This window comes from Cheilinus undulatus, linkage group 21 (assembly GCF_018320785.1).
Source record: "Cheilinus undulatus linkage group 21, ASM1832078v1, whole genome shotgun sequence".
Taxonomy (NCBI): domain Eukaryota; kingdom Metazoa; phylum Chordata; class Actinopteri; order Labriformes; family Labridae; genus Cheilinus; species Cheilinus undulatus.
This window is the reverse complement of record NC_054885.1, coordinates 29526876-29544309: the sequence shown is the minus strand read 5'-3', so window position 1 is coordinate 29544309 and position 17434 is coordinate 29526876. Positions and strand designations below refer to the sequence as shown.

At 38.5% G+C, this 17434-nt stretch overlaps 1 long non-coding RNA gene across 6 annotated transcripts in view; it reads left to right on the top strand.

Annotated features, from left to right (window-relative positions):
- The window catches only part of LOC121529633, a 111823-nt gene that overhangs the window by 54257 nt on the left and 40132 nt on the right, over nucleotides 1–17434 (top strand). Inside the window, exon 8 of one of the 6 annotated variants that reach the window (XR_005993588.1) lies at nucleotides 1520–2011. The exons of 4 other annotated variants lie outside the window; for them this stretch is intronic. This is a non-coding gene — a long non-coding RNA (uncharacterized LOC121529633). Of the gene's footprint in view, nucleotides 1–1515; nucleotides 2012–17434 lie in introns of those variants that run through there. One more of the 6 variants, XR_005993586.1, reaches the window with a different exon arrangement.

The following is a 17434-nucleotide window of genomic DNA, read 5'->3' as shown; positions in this document are numbered from 1 at the left end:
GTGAAAAAACTAAAGGAAAACGATGTTCCTAATTTCCTTTATTGTCTCCATCTTTACCCTTAATCTGCTCCAGTTCAGACAAGCTGCTTTCATATTTTGCACATGCATTCAATGTGGAAACGCCAACCAAAACATGACTGAATTTTTGTATTATCTTTGCATATGTTTCCTCTTTGCCGTCATGTTCCACAAACAAGCTTTTTGATAATCATAAAAGCAGTATGCTAATCTGATGTGAAAGAGTTTGACAGTAGAGAGAGCTTTGTGAACCATTGTCCTGATTTCTGATTCCTGAAGTCTCGCTGTATCACTAATGAGAGTTTTTGACGCACATCTCCCCTCCCCAACACCTCACTGTGTACCCAGCTCCCTCCATGAGAGCAATAATTCAGCCTCACTGATAATAACTCCTTCTGTCTTTTGGAGAAAATGCTTGAATGTCATTTCGTACACACCATGCCCCACAGGGTTGTACACTGAATGAATCAACTGTCTTAAACACTTAGTATTCCTGCCTTGAGATACTTATAGACATCCGTATCGCTAGTCAGAGCCACAGGAAACTCAAATTCATGATAATTGCCTCGCTGTTTAACATGGCGCCTTCTTTGCATAGTCTTCTAAAAAGTTTGATGTAACTTCAATTCCATTTCGAAAATTTTGCCCTCAAAGTTCTTTCAAACTTCTCTGACATTGTGTTTGATTTGGTGACTCCTTTGCAGATATTTACCTTATTACAAGGAAAGGAGTCTCTATTTAGTTTTGCAGTGAAAACTTTGGCATACCTTTGACATGAGCAGTAACTGCTGAATTTATGTATAGAAAAGTGCTCCTGCATCTGACTGGTCACTTTACCCTGCAAAGCTGATGGATTTCCCAGATTGGATGCACACTATACACCAAAACTAATCAGCTACAACTGTTTATTATTGAATGCAGGTGTTCCAATAAGACCCAGTGCTATAGGTGTGTAACATCAAGCACCTAGCCATGCAGTCTGCATTTGCAAACATTTGTGATACAAAATGGGTCATTCTGAAGAGCTCAGTGATTTCAAGCAAGGTACTGTAATGGATGCCACTTTTGCAATCAGACAGGTTGTGAATTTTCATCCCTGCTGGATATTTCAAAGTCAACTGTAAGTAATACTAGGAAGTGGAAGTGTTTAGTTGCCCAGCAACTCAGCCAAAAAGCAGAAGACCATTTAAAATCACAGAGCGGTGTGAATGTCTGCTTAGGCACATGGTGTGTTGAAGTCGCTAATGCTCTGCTGATTCCATGACTGAGAGGTTCTTAACTTCCACTGACATTAATGTAAGCACAAAAACTGCATGTGAATGTCATGGAATAGGCTTCTATGGCCGAGCTGCTGCATGCAAACCTCACATCACTAAGTCTAATGCCTAACCCTAATCCTAGCATTGGATGGAGTGGTGTAAAGCACACTGACACTGGATTGTGAAGCAGTTGAGATGTGTTCTGTGGAGTAACACATCAGGATTCTTTGTTTGGCAGTCAGATGGGCTTAGAGAGTCTGGGTTTGGCGGATGCTGGGAGAACGTTACCTGCTTGACTGCATTATGCCAGAGTCCTGACCTCCACCCCATCAAGCACCTTCAGAACTGGAACGGAGGTTGCAAGCCAGCCCTTCAGGTCCAACATCAGGGCCTAACCTCGTAAATGCTGAATGGGAACAAATTCCCTAAGAGAAACTCCAAAATCTTGTGGAAAGCCTTCCAGGAAGAGTGGAGGCTGTTATAGCGGCAAAATGGTGCCAACTCTGTATTAAAGTACATGTTTTTAAATGCATTACAGTCCCCGTTGGTGTTACAGTCAGGCAGCCAAAGACTTTTGTCCATGTAGTGTATGTGAAACTGTCTCTCTGACATATTAGTTTACAATAAATGGCCAAGTAAAAATATTTTCTTTGGCCTGCTAAAAATAGCTATCTTAATTCATAGTGGAACACCATAGAAATCTTTTCCACCTTCAATGTAACCTATAGCATATGCAATGCAATTGAAAAAAACATTTAAAAATCTTTTGGAAAAAATTATAAAAATAAAAGGTATAAAAACTTGGTGGCATAATGTGTACGCCTCTTGACTAAAACTTTGTTGAAGATTCTTTTGATTTCATTACAACATTAAGTCTAGTTTTGAGTCCATCAGTGTGTCCTATCTCAAATGGGCAAAATTTACACACTGTTTCTCGCAGAAGTGCTTAAAACCTGTCAGATTACGCATGCTTTCCCTGATCACACATCCCTCTTCAGTAGATTTTCAGCAGGATAAACTACCTGAGCTCTGGATGAGCCACTCAAAAACATGTATCTTCTTCAAGAGAGGTTATTCTTTTGTGGATTTGGATGTTTGCTTTAAGCCATGATCACCCAAAATTAAGAGGTTTTTCATGCTGATTTTTATCCTGATCCGTGTCAATATTTGTTCCAAATGTGACTTTTTGGTCAGAGTATTACTGCTTCAATTGAACATGTCTGAAGTTTCTCCTCCAGACCTGCAGTCTTCTCATATTTTTAGACTGCTGAAGAAGTTTGTGCTGCTTATTTTGTGTGATGTACAGTGCTTAAGAAATTTATTAGACCACCTGTCATATTTGTCTCAGAGACCATCCAGGAATGCAAGTAAATAACTATAATTTGACATGTTAATCAAGAATTATTAATGTGCTTTACTATTTTTTCAGGGTTTTTTGGTAAATCAGTCAATTTGAAAATTCATGGATAACAATAATAATTCTATTTTAGCGTTAAAAATATAATTTGGGTTAAAGAGCTTCTACATATTGATGTGTTAACCATTGCAGAAACATAAAAAAATGATGTTAATCAAGGGCAGCTGTGGCATAAACCTTACTTTGGTTGGTGGTCTAATAATAATTTTGTTAAGCACTGTATGTTCATCTGCGATAAAGAAAAAGTACAGACATCCAAAGTCACAGATGGGAGAAAAGAGAAAAACAAATCTCTGAGAGGACGAGTGGAGGAGGCATGAAGCTATAGTGACGTTTGTTTACAACTTAGACAGAGCCACTGACCCTATGCTTACTAAAGACTAGACTGAACGCAACAGAGGATTAAACACGCAGCAGGGCATGATTTCAGAATAAACTGGTTCTTAGTCCAGTAAAAAAAAAAAAATGGCACAGGTGGCCCAGGTTCAAGACAGTCATGTGGCTCCTTTCTTACATGTCTCTTTCATCCCTGTTTCTGATTCTAGACACTGTCCACCTCTAAAGGCAGAAAGAGCCCATGTTTAAAAGAAATTATTACAAAGTTCCCATTAACAAAATAATTGACTCGCCATGCTTTATTCATACCGGAGTACATCTTTGGCTGTTACTGGGGCTGAAAGATTTGGGAAAACAATTTAGTAACTTTTGTGATTGCAGTTTAATAGGTGATTATTTTTAAGTTCCTTATCTTTTGTATTTTTTTTGCCAAAAAAAAGCAGTAAATCATTCTGTTATTATAACCAACGCAGTATTAGATAGATTATAGTAGGGCAAAACAATTTAGATAAAATATATAATTGTTTTTGACTCATATTTCAAATTTGATAGTAACTGCACTTAAGAGAGTGATTTTTTATGTTGTTATTTTGATTAAGAAAAACGCATACAAAAATGAGGAACATAGGTTTTTTTGGGAACTATTCTAAGAAAAACTATGTTTTCCAGATGTGTGAGACATAACATCTCTGCTGCATAAAAAGTATTAACCTGATATTTCGACTCATGTTTCAGGTTAAAGAAATATCGCACCTTCTGTGATTTGAAAACTGTAGCTGGATATATTGCTACTTTATCTAAATTTCAATAAATTGTCCAGTCGTAACTGCCACTGTCCACGTTTTTTGATGAGTTGATGCCAAACAGACATCTGGTTGTTAGAAGTTAGAGCATATTTTCCATTTATTTAGAAGGAACAGCTTCTTCTTCTGCTGTTTTTGACAGATTAGACCTGCAGGAAACATCTGCGCATGTCTAAATGCTTTTATTCTGATTAAATGCTTAATGCATGTATATGTATGTCACAACCAAATTCATAGGCGGAGCGAGGGGGGGGCTTACAGGACTTCAGCCCCAAGTGTTTCCAAAAAATGCCAGGATCTTTTAGGTGGCATGCATTTTTCATGCTTAGTGTTATGATCAATCAAAAAAAAAAAATCTTTTATTGTATATAAATGGACATGGAAATTTGACACTTGTAGGCAAACTCATTAAAACCAACCTTTCTTAATTTTACTTGTAAGAGCATAGACTAAGATATGAAAAACAGTTTTAACATGGTATTATTTATTAACATTTTCTATATATTTGAAATATATCTAAATACAGAACCCCACATAAATTCATACCTTTCCATCCATTTTCACGACCCCTTATCCCAGTTCAGGGTCTTGGGGGGCCTGGAGCCTATTCCAGCTGGACTGGTCACGAGTCAATGGCAGGGCTGGCATACAGAGACAAACAACTAGGCACACTCACACTAATACCTATGACCAATTTAGGGTCACCAACTAACCTAACGTATATATCTTTGGTGGTGGGAGGAACCCGGAGTACGCGGAGAGAACCATGCATGCACGAACAGAACATGAGAACATGCAAACTCCACACAGAAAAAAAGCCCTGACCAGAAAGGGAACCAGGAACCTTCTTGCATTGTGGCGCTAACCCCTGCACCACCATGCAGCCCCATACCCTATCCATGTAATGTAAATTTAAAACAAAAGCTGTATCAGGCAAATCCAGCCCTTTTTGGGTAGAAGAAGTGAAAATAATGTACTTTCAAAACAGTGTATTGTGGTTTTGGGTTGATGGGCAACAGCTGCATTTAAATTAAATGATGTAAGGATGTTTTTAAAAGATGGAACTCCATCATTTTTGTATAGTTTTGTTGCTGTTTAAAATCTAAATCCCCAGATATCAAACAGTGGCTCTGCCCCTGATCAGATCACTTTATGTAGCATCCATGTAAATTAAACATTTGGTATCCCCATTCAGAATGATTAATACAATGGAGGAAGTAAAGGACGTGGCCTGAAAATGGTTTTAGAGCCCCTGTTAAAACTGCTTTTTTGTCTTTTTTGTTTTTGACTCTCTACTGATCATCTTCAGTGCGTGCTTTGGTCATATTTTCTGACAAATGTCATCATGTGTCCTTGTAACAGTAAAACCCATTCCTCACTGTGAATGCTTCCTTGTAGAAATTGTAAGAAAAGTTTTTTTTCACTGTAAATTGTCTAGTTTGACACATACCCCATGGCAGCAGTTAAAGACATTAAGAATTACATTATAGAAATGATCACTTTGGTCACAGATGTTTGCTTCTTTTTAGCTTATAATGAAGCTTCGCTGTGACTTCAGACAGTGAAAGCCAGCATTACAGAGCTTTAAACATCAGCAGGCACATCGACCAACAATCAGTGAGTTGTTTTTTGTTCTTTTTTCTTGAACAAACCCAGCAATCTTTGCCAGTGTTTTACCAGGAACATGCACTCTTGATTATACATGTTACTGCATTTGTGTCTGCAGTATTCTTTGTCTTTCTGAAGGCAAACAGTTCACTAGTTCATCAACATATCTTTGTTCTCTACAAGTTTTCCCTTTTGCTGATTCTTGTCTCTAAATGCCAGAAAACATGGGCAATACAACACTAGAGTCCACCAGTTGTCGTTTCTTTCATCATTTCTGAGTGACTTCACTTCTTTTTGAGGGTCAGTAGTCTTCTTTTACTCACGGGCCTGTAACTTTTGTGAGTTCACTGATTTGATATTATTTCAGTCTCAGTCACCTGCACCCTGCAGGTTTCTCTTACCGACTTTCTGCTCCAGGTGATTCTTCATTTTCTCGTAAGTCACCCATCTGGTTCACCTAATACAGCAGAAACGCCACATTCTAGGCTCCTCACATGCTCAGATTACAGTTTATGTGAAAGTGTTACAGAGATCATCATTAGAAGGTGGATCTTAGAAAATGCAGACTTCCAGCCATCTGGAGCTCCATCCCTCCACATGTTTTTAGAGTGTGGGAAGCTGCGAGAACGTGTCACTGGTCTATATCAAATCACTAAATATTTCATCAACTCTGCACTCAGTCGTAGGCGTTTTTTCAGTTAGTGTTTGAGTGGGTTTCCTTTTTTCATCGTGGCCAATTACTCTCCCATCACTGTCATTTACATTCATTTACATCAGTTCATTTGTCATGTTAAATTTGTCTAAGCCATGCAATCTGCATCAACCCACGCTTATGGAGTTAGACAAAATGAAGCCATATGTCGATGATGTGGCACTGTTCATATGTATTCAGTCCAGCACTGTGTCATCTTAACCCAGCCTGGGCAGCAGCAGAAAGATGCTCCACATCTCACCTCTCATCTGTGTCTTCACTGTCAGAGTAATGGGCTCCACATTGCCGAGTGAAGCATCATGCCTGATTGCTGCCATTCTCACATCTGCTTCCTGGAACAGCGGCGGGGAAGTCTCCAAAGAACTCCCAGCGGAGCACGGGGCATGTGTGCTCACATATGAGGCGAGAGTTTGAGACAGGGGCTTGCCGGCGTGGTTTATTTTCAAAGGGTAGCGCTGAGAATGTGTTGAGAGGTTGAGGAGCTGAGAGAGCTCTCTGCGTTCTGGTTTGGGTTTCAGCTCACTGGGACACAGCTGGGGGGTTTGGGGTAAGAACTAGTGGGGGGGTCCACAAGGATTTCATGTTTGGATGACAACAGAATATTATTTTGGTGTCTGTTGACATTATTACGAGAGACAGACAAACAGAAACTTTGCACATGATATTTTTCGCTATCATATTTCCAGGAAATAGTTACCTGATTCCTGTTCGTCTTTTGTTGTGTTATTTTACATTTCAGTCTCATGTGAGGGGAAAAAAATGCAAACAACCAAACTGAACTCCAGCAGAACAGGGAAGTGACAGAGCCAGCTAACTGTCATATCTGCACAATTCATTTCCCTATTTCTCAGCAGCCACAGTAACATGTGTAGTGATAGGCATCTGTCCAAATGGGCCACTTTGCATTGAAAAAAGGACTAGGCAATATGAAAAATGCACAGAGCTGAATCAGGCTGATTTGGTTATTCAAAGTCACCACTCTCTCTAAATTCTGGGCCTGCATCATACAGCATACATCATGTTTTCAGGCTGCCACAGCAGCTTTGAATGCAAAATAAGATGCAAAAGTGAAAATTTGCATCCACAGGACAGTTTCAACTGAGGCTGCAGGGGAACTGAAGCTAATGTGGACACTTTTAAACAGAGGCATGGGCATTTATAGTGCATTGTGTCTAACTAACTGTTAGGAGCGACTCAGAGAAATGACCTCTTTTTTTAACTGTGTATTTATATTGCAGATGAGGTGTGATGTGCTTAGATTATAACAAGTGTAACCAGAAGCAGAATTATTGCAAAGCATATCTATCATTTATTTAAGAAAATATCACTAATGTCTTTGTAAAAGAAATGTCTGCTTTATTTTGCAGCTTTCAAAACAATGCAATATGACGAGGGAGGGACCAGAGACCTGTCCAGCCCTGCCACCTCCCCCACCCTGCTGCTTACTCTTTGTGTTGAATTGAGGGCTCTCTTCAACTTCATCTAGTGTATTTACTAAACAGCACACTTAAAATGTTAGAGCATTATTTAAACACATTTTAATTTCCCAATACACACATACCCGTGTGAAGGTAGATTTTTATATTGTTTGTGTCTAACAGTAAAACCCCTACATGTGCTAAGTTTATTTACATACTTTTACATTTTGCAGCTACGATCAAACACTGCATAGTTATATTAATACTTGACATTATTTTAGTCATTAATGTTTGCATTTATTTAAATTAGGACTGTCGGACTAATTGGGTTGATGACAATTAATCAAGATATGAAATGAGTGCACTAACTTTTTTAGTAACGAATAATCGCATGCTTTGTTGTCCCTTACAACACACTTTGGTTAATGTATGTCAGCGTCTGCATGCAGCCACACTTGTGTAAGATCAGTCCACCACTGCTCCTTAATGTCGCATTTCACTTTAAAAACTCAGACAACTCGGTGGACAAGTCAAAAGTCATCTGAACCTTTTTAATTATCTCTTATTTTATGTTTAATCAATAGCAAGTTCCTTTTTCTAAAGTTTAGTTCATGTTAAAATCTTTGATTTACCTCCTAAAGCAACAGACAGGAAGTCACTTACCCTAGGTTTAAGACAGAAAAGTCCAAAATTACACAAAAATAGTTTGAAATGCAAAAAAGAATTTTAAAATGCAATAGAAAGAGTGCAATTAATCATGATTAACTACAGAAATTCTGAGATAAATTTCATTTAAAATAACTAACTTTTGACAGCCTTCATTTAAACATATAAAACTTTAGAACTGATGAAAAAATGCTACAAAATAGAATAAAAATGTAATCTTGAGTTATTCATAGTCTAGCTGATGAGAGCAAAATTAAACATTTTATCCTGTGATATTGGCTCTCTCTGAAAGGTTCTTTGATTTTTTTTAGTAAAGAACAAATCTCATAAAATGTTCATGTCAGAATCTTATAGCCATGTAAGAGTGTTGATAAAAATCTTAAGCATGGTTGGTAAACGAAGCCCATTACCTTTTTATATTTTGAACGTTCCTACTGAAATTGTGAGGATGCTACAGAATGTATGAGCCCGTCCTCTCATGTCCAACTAACTCAGCTTTCCACACATAATGCTGAAAGTGTGTTGCACACTCGCTAAAGTTGGATGGTATTTCAACTCTCTGTTGTCGTCATCTGGTGCTCAGGATAAATCATCCCTTCTGGTTACAATCTCTGCTACCCATTTTCCTCACTTTAACGTCTTTACTGTACTTTCTTTCTTTTTTTTTATTTTGCACCCACCTCCACAATGAGCTGTGTCACACTATACAGTACATCTAAAATGCAAATAGGGAAGCAGACAGACGGCATGTCTGGGGTTTTTTCTGCTAACAATTCTTATGGCCTCTCTGCATTCACTGTATTGTGTTGCCTGCCAAACAGTGAGGCTGCCACAGGGCTGTGTTATTTCGATCAGACTGGTGTGGACCTGGGAAGCAGAGCTGTGCCACGGTGGAGTTCAGGTGCCAAGAATATAATTTTCCTTTAAGTGCTTACAACTGTTAAAACCAAAGTTGATTCCCTGAGACTGAAAGTAATTACAGGCTGTTTAAATTTGAGAAAAAGTCTAAGCTCTTTAGTATTTCGCAGAAGTCAAGACACATAATTTGGTCTGTCTAATATCTGTTTTATTTGAGTGTTTTAATGTTCAGATCGGTCATTTATATTGGCTGTGTGTGATTCCTCTGCAGGAAATGCCACAGGCTGTGGTTAACCCAAAAGACTATAAATCATAGAAGATATATTGGGCTTTTATATCAACACTAATATAAAAAAGAATGATCTGGAATGAAATTGACTTTAATATCTAGTCTCAAACATCTGCATGTGGCTAATAATCCTTCCACTTACATTACTGGCAGCATTTGATTGAGTGTTTCTCTATAAGCCTGTCTGAATGAATGTCTAGCTGCCACTCTGTCTCCACACAGAGAGGATTTTGGCAGAGGGATGCACCAAGTGTATCTCATATCTGCTGTAGTGAAGGGGGGCTGCACCAGGCCTGCAGGAGCGTGACGGTGCACCTGTCAGAGAGGAAGGCCTGGCTAATCACTGTAAGCTGGCCGCTGAGTTAACATGTGTGCTGGGGAGACCCTCGGGCCAGCAGGGGAGGGGAAGGGGGAGGGCAGACCTGACCTAAATTACTTCAGGAAAAAGCAGGACGTGGTTGAAGAATTCCCCGGATCGTTCCCCCACCTTCTCACTGCTCCTTCGGTCTTTCCCTCACACGCCCCTTTTTTCGGACATCAGATCTTTTTCTCTGTTATTGCAGTGAAATCATCCTGCTGTTGACATAGTGATTCCATCCTTTGCTCACATTTGCTGACTCATCTCTTCTGTGAAACCCGCCTTCATGGGAATATCTGGCCTTCCATTGGCTCCTTCATGTCTGATAATATTCAGGGAGTATTTCCCTGCTCTTTCTCTCTGTCTCTTTCTATCTATTTATCCCCAACTTTCTCTCTATGTTGACTCATTTTCCTGGAAAAAAACATTTCAATGCTCCGGTGAGATTCCACAGAATTGCACTCTCTGGTTCTGTTGACGAAGGGTGAGGTTGTTCTTCTCCTCACCTCTGGAGGCAGGACCACACAGCGTGTGAAAACCGGCCTGCGGACACACCTCGATGTCCATGTGCTATACAGTATACATGTTTTCCCATCACTAATGACTTCACACTGGAGATGCATCCTTTGTCTGATGAAGTAACTCCTACTTTGCTGTTTGTGCATCACTCTGCAGGGCAGTAATTAGTAACAGCAGTTAAATGTGGTCAAGCAGTCTAAACAACGGCAGACAAACAGAAGGTTTGTCCAGAGTTCAGCCGCATTAGCATGTTAGCTTAGTCTGCCAAATCAATATAAAGCCCTCAATTAATTTCAGATGTGGAAAGTCTACCTTTGTTTTTTAACCTCATGAAACAAATTCATTCAGCTTATCATCTTTTTTTTAATTTAATGTCTATTTCCAAAGGACTGCGAACTAATAATAGGCTTAATCAAGTTTGTTCAGACCAGATCAGGCTACAGCTCTATTTGCACAGGCAAAGTATCCCAATGGGACTTCTAGTAGTTTTTGAATTACCCTCTGACTTCAGTGTAAGGAGCTGCACATATAAATTTACTGACAATCTGGTGGCAAACAGAAGTGCTGAAGTGCTGTGCAATCTTGTTTTTAAATTTCATCCAAAAAAGCAGTGTAGTACACATTGCATTTTGCAGGTGGCATGTAGTCATCTGTAGAAAAAATGATTTTCCTTTATTACCACTGAAGGCCATGATGGTCATTTTCACTGTTTTCAAATGTCACTTAGCTGGATTAAGTTTTACAATGCTGCTTGTCCCCTACTTTTCCTAAACGTGTCTGAAATTTAATTGAAAATGTTTTTCTAACAAATTGCACACAATGCAAAGAACATAGCATCACTCTACCGAAAGACGACCACATGCAGTCGTGTTGGCTGCGCTTAAATTGATGCTTTTTTTTTGCAGTGGCAGCTGCATCGTGGTTACTTTGCAGCATTCATCATTTCTCACAGAGTACACTGCCTGCTGGATCAATTTTGTAAATTCAGTAGTTTAATAAAACCAAACTGAGGAGGTTTTAGGCTGTTACAAGTCAGAACAAACGCAGTGTTCTGTGGTGCTGATCAAAGGCTTGTTTGCATGACTATTTCAGGGAGATCATACTAAGACATCACCTCTATCCAGCTGTACTAGAGAGAGACATCAGAAAACATTGTTTTGGCTGTCTTCAAATAATTGAATCATAGTTGTGTGAACAGAATTTACCTTATTATTTACAAATTAAAGCTCATTATTTTAGTGCAGAGAAATCCAACTAAACATGCAAAATTAGCACTGACAAAAACAACAAATTGGTTTCATATATAAACAATAAAAAAAACATGATCATGAATAATTATCATAATAGGTAACACTTTAAGTCAGGGCACAATTTCCACCTTTCATTAGCTGCTTATTAGCATGCCAACTGGTCGCATACTAACATCCTATCAATAATCACGAGAGCTTATTAGTACTTTATTCTACAAGACCATGATCTATGGATAATTGGCCATTAAGAGTTTGCCCTAGTAATCTCCTAATTACTGCAGAGTAATATCAAATTTGGGATTTTTTTCTCACAATAATTATTTATTATTCAGTGTAATTAATAGAGAAGAAATATTCAGATACAACTGTCTTTAAGGGCCATACTTAGCAAAGCATGTTAAGATAAATAATGTGAAAAAGCGTCCTAATTTGTTGATAATATGCAGTAACAACGGGGTTATTAGGGGAAAACTCTTAGTTAACAGCCTATTAGCCGTAGGTTATCATCATCAGGTTATGGTAAACTCTCAATAATGACTGATTATTAGTTAGCATGCTCCTAATTGGCATGCTCATAAGCAGCTAATTAAGGGTGAGAATTGCGCCCTAAACTAAAGTGTGACCTTATAATAATATCAAAATTAATCAACAACAAGAAATGAAAATACACTTTGAATAGGAAAGTTTTGCTGTCAGAGTAAAATCATTGGTTAAACTGAGAATAGGAGGTAACAGCGCTGCAGGTACAGGTGTTTTCATATGGAATGACTAGGGCTTGCTGTATAAGATGAAAAAAAAATATTGAGAAATGTCTACATGAGTAAGTTAAAATGTACTTTTGTCGTTATTTAATTTTTATGAAGATATCCCCGCGTAATCGATACATTTCTCATTGTCTCTATCATCAGAGATAACAGAGTTTGTAATCTAGCATTCAGATTGACCTCTTATTGTCTTTCTTGTAGGCCTTTCTAGTGTAAGAGTTTCGCATATACATTTCATTTCTGTTTCATAAAATAACTTGCCACACCCTCTCAAAGCTAGAAGATTTGACGTTAAAATGTGGTCTTGATAGTGGACATATTTTTTTGTTTCCTACTTGTAAATAACTTCCTTTATAATCTAAAGGATTGATCCTTTTAAAAGAGACTTCTTCTTTTTAAGATTACAAACAAGTGGGTTTTCATTCCAAATATTATCAGTTTTGTCAATACGTTCCTCCTAAACACTGGAGTTGCACATGGTCCTTAAACATGCAGAGAAATGCGTGCTGTCTACTGCTGGCCAATGTGCTTCCACTTATATCCTCCACTACCTCTTTTTCTCATTTGTCGCTCCTCTCCCACTATCTCTTCTCACCCTCTCGTTCCCCCTTGGGAAGAGTTTGAAGTGGCGCTTTTTTGGGGCTTTGTTTCCTAAATGGGTAGTTTTGTTGTGTCTAGTGTCTGTGCTAAAGCAGGGCCTGAATGCTGAGCTGAAACCTAATATAACTCTGAGCTCACCACACCACAAGAGGCGGTTTTTGGGATCCTCTTAGTGGCTTCTTACTGCTTTATTCTGGACTCCATGGGCTCCCTGTGAGGGTAGTATCTTTCCATCAAGGGCCATGGTTTGTTGCCTTCTACTACCCACTTTGGTACCATTTTTCTTCAAATTTGGTTTACTCTCATTTTGTACTGTGTGTTTAGTTAGATAGCATGCTAACTTTTGCATTTGTTGTGGGCTCTTTTCATAACTGATTTTTTCTTAATTTTTACCACATGCAGTTTTTTTCACAGGGTTCCAGAGTAAGTAAACTTGTTTTGATGTCAGTCTTGTTTATATCTATCCATCTACCTGAAGTTTAAAAAGTCAAAATATGCCACAGCTTTACACAGTAAATTAAAGTGATGGAAACACAAGGCATACAATCTTGACTAACAGGGAGCACCCGAACATAAAAGTCCAGATCATGTACCCAGGGGAAAAAAAAATATTACTTCATACAAAAAAATGTGCTTTTTGCAAACCAATAAGGGGAAAGTCCCAAATCAAATCAACACCAGCAATAACTCACATTGCTTCACCTCTATTTCATTGGCAAAGCAAATTGCATTTCTGGTTTGAATCTATTTCAACTTTGGTGAACCTTGACTCACTAAATTGTAGATCCAACTGATGTGGTTACCCCCAAGCAGTGCCCAAATTGAAACAGAAATATTTAACCACCATTACAGCGATGAATTGTTGCATCATGCTCAGTCTCATGACTTTGAGGATGCCGTTGAGAGCTTTGGTCAGATGAGGTTCAACAGGATTCACTCCAGTGACTCAGGATGCACTTCTGTGTAACTTCATTCATGACTGTAATATGGTGGGTACCTGTGAAATCCTCCAGCAGTTGTGTCAAACTTTGACTTTGGAAAAACAGGAAGTCATAGTACACAAGCCTGTATGAATATAATTGTTTTGCCTTGTCTGAATAATTTCAGAAGCCTTTCCAGAAGATTAGTACAGTAGTCTATATCAGTCTTCTTCTAACTTTTCTAACTTCTAACCGCCTGATGACTGACATGGAATCTGTTCAATCCATAGTCTAAGGATAGAAGTTGTGTTGATCCCACCTAAAACTCTATAAATGTATTTGTACATATAGTAAATATTTACAGCCTATACAAGCCACAGTCTACAGTTGGTATATCAGTTGTAATAGTGGAAGAAAATCTCTTAAATGTGGAAATTCAAATATGTATTTTAGCTAACATCTGTGGATATTGACATCATGCCATTACTTTGTACGTGAGAAATCATTGAGGGGGCAGCCCTCCTACAATGATGTAGATTCAGTTACAAAAGGAATTCAAAGAATACAAAGCATGTCAAAACAGAAGAGAGATTGATAAGAGGGAATTAAAATAACCAGCCTGGAGATGTATATACTAAACAAGAACTAGAGGTTTAAGTAATTAATTTACAATCAAATACAGTTAATAAAGGAAATGGTTTTGGTGTAATTTATTTCCATAGAAATACACATTTTTTGCTGGAATGGACCTAAGAGATCATTAATGTGTAAACTTAATGTGAATTTCCCATCAACCCATATAAGTAAATATTTATATTCTCCACTCTCTTAGTCTTGACTCCATTTGTTACAATGGTCGGTTGCTTTTGCTCTGCAGGGCATCAGTTTTTGTCAGGATTAAGTTCAAGATTATAAAAGATATCTTGCAAATTAAAAACGATAGCTCGTACATTTTCCAAAAACTGTTGTAGAATGTTAAGTGCAAGATGCACAGAGTTAGCAAAACAATACATTACTGTAGTTTTTAAGAGAAGTGGCATCATTGTTAACATAAATAGTTAATAAGAGTGGGCCTAAGATGGAACCTTGTGGAACACCTTTTAGTTACAGTTAAGAATGTAGAAAAGTGGGTTCCCAATTTAACAGGCAGGAGCTGACCAATCCAACCAACAAAGATAAAAAGTATTTACCACTCATTGGGGAGTATGAGGGATGAATGATGGAACAAATCGCATCTTGTATCGATTCAGAACAGGATTTGGTTGTCAAATATGGGACGATTCCGTATATTTAGGGACAGCTGGCAGCCCTTGTAGTAAGTCGCAGTCTAGCCTCTGCCATGATGTCTATCATTAAATAACATGCAAACACAGCTGTGCCACTTAGGCCTTGCAAAAGCAAGAAGTACTAGTAATGCTACATCGCAGCTAACTTAACCTTTGTTTCGACATGTGAGGTCTCATCACACTTTACACAAGCTATAGTTGTTGCTGGCATGAACTAACCTTGCTAAGCAGATGGATACAACCGTTTCCTTGTTTCTCACTGGCGAATCCATCTTTCAAAGCTCCCATCTGAACTGTTTGGGCCCAGTTAGAAAGTGACAGGACCAATCAGTGACGAGGGGCAGTACTTTCAGGCGCAGCAGAGTCGTGACGTAAACAAGCAGCAACAAGAGCTGGTGCAGTTATGGAGGAAGAGATCAGCGTGGATGCTGCTAAAGCGCCAGTTTATCAGAACTTGACCACGTTTCTTCGTTAAAAGAAGAACAAAGAACAGCAGTGAGTTGTTTTCTCTTCAAAAACGACAAAAGTTGAGTACTTACACGTCTATAGTCGCCATGTTTCACGTTATTCCTCAGTAGCTGCGCATGCGCAGCTCGATAGCGGCTACGTCAGGTGTTTCGTTGCTCCGACTGGCCCGTAGAGATGTGATGGACAGAACGTTCATCCAATCACACAGAGTATTTTTCAAAGCCTCTGCCTTTTCTCAAACATTTCCTATTGAAGCTTTCCCAGATGGATGTGTGAAATAAATCTATCTGGCGTGTCAGGTTAGGCATGAACTGGGTTGTGACAGGAATTACAATGAAGAAGTCTACCTGTGCGTACAGCAAACTTATGAGCCCACTGTAGTTTGTCTTTAAGCGTGTCTGTTTGAGAGCGAAGGTCATCCCCTCTTTAGCATGTGGCGAAGTGAGCATATTGGAAGTAGGGGACAGGGAGGGAGGCAAAATGAAGCAGAAGGAGCAATAATTTTGGATTTTATTGAAAATGTGTGCATATTTATGTTTTGTGTATATCACCAGTTTCAAACCAGTGCACTCAAGAAATCTTTTGAGAGATATCAAGGACAATTGGAGAAACTGTGTGGCGTGCAAATCAAAACGAACAGACAGACCGGCTATCAATTATTGTGGAAGGCTTGTTGTCTATCTGATTAAAAGCCTTTGAACCTTGCAAACATTTTTGTCAAACCCATTAGTAACAGTTTTACCAACAATATGATGTTTTTTTTTATCCTTTTCTACTGTAAGAAATGACTTAATAACAAATAACCAGACCAGACAAACCAGACAAACTTTTAAAGAAATATTCAAAGTCTGACTGCTAATTCTCAGATATTGATTTTGTGATGACATATCACTTGTAATGGTGACTCTAACAGTCCTGCTGTACCACTTTGTGCTACTGTGGCTTTTCTGTCTACCTATTAGGCCTCAACACACACTCACACACCGTCACACATTTAAACACACACACCGTCACACATTTAAACACACACACACAGAAGGAGTAACATGGCTCCCCTGGCCTGGCTGGGCTGTGGGTAGCTTGTAACCCAAGTGTTTTATTAGCAACTGGTCCAACAAAGCTAATTGCTTCCTGAGGGAGCCGCCTCCCTTCAGTCCGTGACTGATTAACAGCCCACATTATGTGTCTCGACAACTTTGACAATCTTTTTTTTTCCTTTTTGGTCACAAAACTTTTTATTACACTGCACTGCCACAACCCTCCAGTGTAAATTTCCCCCAAACCGCTTTTTCATTGTGAAGCAGTAAATTCTGAAACAGTTTTTTTCGGTGATTTTTTTTTAAAATGATTTAATCATTTTTCTTAATGGCATGTTTTCATACCCACTCACTGCGGTGGTTTGTCTCTGCAATAGTGTAACAAATATTACAGCTTTTGTCAACTTGTTTTTGGCCCTTTTTGTCACTCTTAGTCCATCATTTTCGCACGTAAATCAGTTTTCTAGTGATGACAAAGTGTTGCTGCACCAAATCAGAAAATGTGTGTGATGAAAATGCCAATGTCTTCAACCCTCTTTGTAAATAATGTTGAATTAAATAAGATTTATACTCTTTGTTTTGATTGCTTTGTTGTGGGACTGTCATGTTGCCAATGAATATTAGTGCGCGGTGTGTGTTTCCAGTTTAACAAACAGATCTGGGACAATCAGATAGTTTTCTAGTCGTGATTAGATTTGTCACTTATTTCTCTATTCATCCTTTTATCTGGCATTTCTGAATATGATTATTTTCCAACTTTAAAACCACTTGTTCAAACCTATTAGTTTGAGCAGATGTTATGTTGTGTTCCATTTCTTTGTGTTTATTCATGTGTGGGATGAATCTTG